The sequence below is a fragment of the Rhea americana genome, unplaced genomic scaffold (genome assembly GCF_003343005.1).
Source record: "Rhea americana isolate MKP2758 unplaced genomic scaffold, rheAme1 scaffold_13, whole genome shotgun sequence".
Taxonomy (NCBI): Eukaryota; Metazoa; Chordata; class Aves; order Rheiformes; family Rheidae; genus Rhea; species Rhea americana.
Genome location: NW_028185372.1, coordinates 4,311,311 through 4,312,505, shown reverse-complemented (window position 1 = coordinate 4,312,505; position 1,195 = coordinate 4,311,311).

Below are 1,195 nucleotides of genomic sequence, written 5' to 3'. Positions count from 1 at the left end.
CCGGCCGCGGCAGGGCAGCGGCTGCCTGTGCTCTTCCTGCGGGAGCACCGGCTCCCCTCTCACCGCCCGAGCACGGAGGCAGCCCGGGCGAGCGGGGCGCCTTGAGGCGCCGCTTACCTCAGCGAAGCGGCGCAGAGAGGCCCCGGGCGGGCAAAAGCCGGCCGAGCCGCGGCGAGCCCGCTCCGGGAGCCGGCCCGGGAGAGCGGGAGCGGCAGGCCGGCGCTGGCCGCTGCGGCTCGAGGACGGGGAGGTTGTCGGGTCGCGGGGGCCGTGCTCGTGCGGCTGGGCATCGGCTGGCTTCAGGGGCCAGTCTGGAAAACCAACGTGCGGGCGCTGCCGTCCCGCAGCCGCCAGGCCGTCCCGCAGCCGCCAGGCCGTCCCGGCGCCTCGGCCGCTCACGCGAGCGCCGGGCCGAACGAAGAGGCGAAAGCGCGCAGCGAGGGCCGGTGGGGTGCGACAGCGTCAATTCTGGATCGGCATCCCCCACCAAGGAGTTGGAGTCTAGGTTGTCAGTAACTGTCTGCCAGAAGTATTACCGAGGCTTTAAACTTAGSCCTGCTCAGGGCACACAGGTAACTCTTCACTCCTACACCAGACCCTTCTCTCGCCTTTCTGTTGTTTCAAAAAACCCCGTGAAAGCGGGGTTCTGTATGCTCTCCACGGTTTTGAGCAATGATGTAGCATGCGCATGTAACGTGTATGTAATTTCAGTTCTTACTGCCAGTTGGGGATCCGCATCCACACCGACCAGGAGGTGCCTGTGCTACCAGACTGGCGGCCGTTCCTGAGGCCTCTCATTCTTGCTTCGTGCCATGAAGGTGTATGGTAGAGCATAATTAGTARCTCCCAGGGCTAGAAATGACAAACTTGATCCTGACCCTCCAGTTTTGTGGTAAGAGCACTCTGTTGGGAGAAGACGACTTGTACTGCAGCTCTAGAGATGTTTAWAGTGTTGTTTAGTACAAGATTCCTATGATGTATTAAAAATATATCTGAGATTATTTCAAATAGTTTTATAGTGGCCTAGTAGCAGTGACAATTGAACATCTAAAATACCGGTTAGATAAGTCAGGGAAAATACTACTCCCTTATTATATGTTTGAGTAAGYGTAGATAACAATACATTAGTAGATGCATTATATATTCCAGATTTATACTCCCTGCACTTACTGTTTGCTATGATAAAAAATACTAG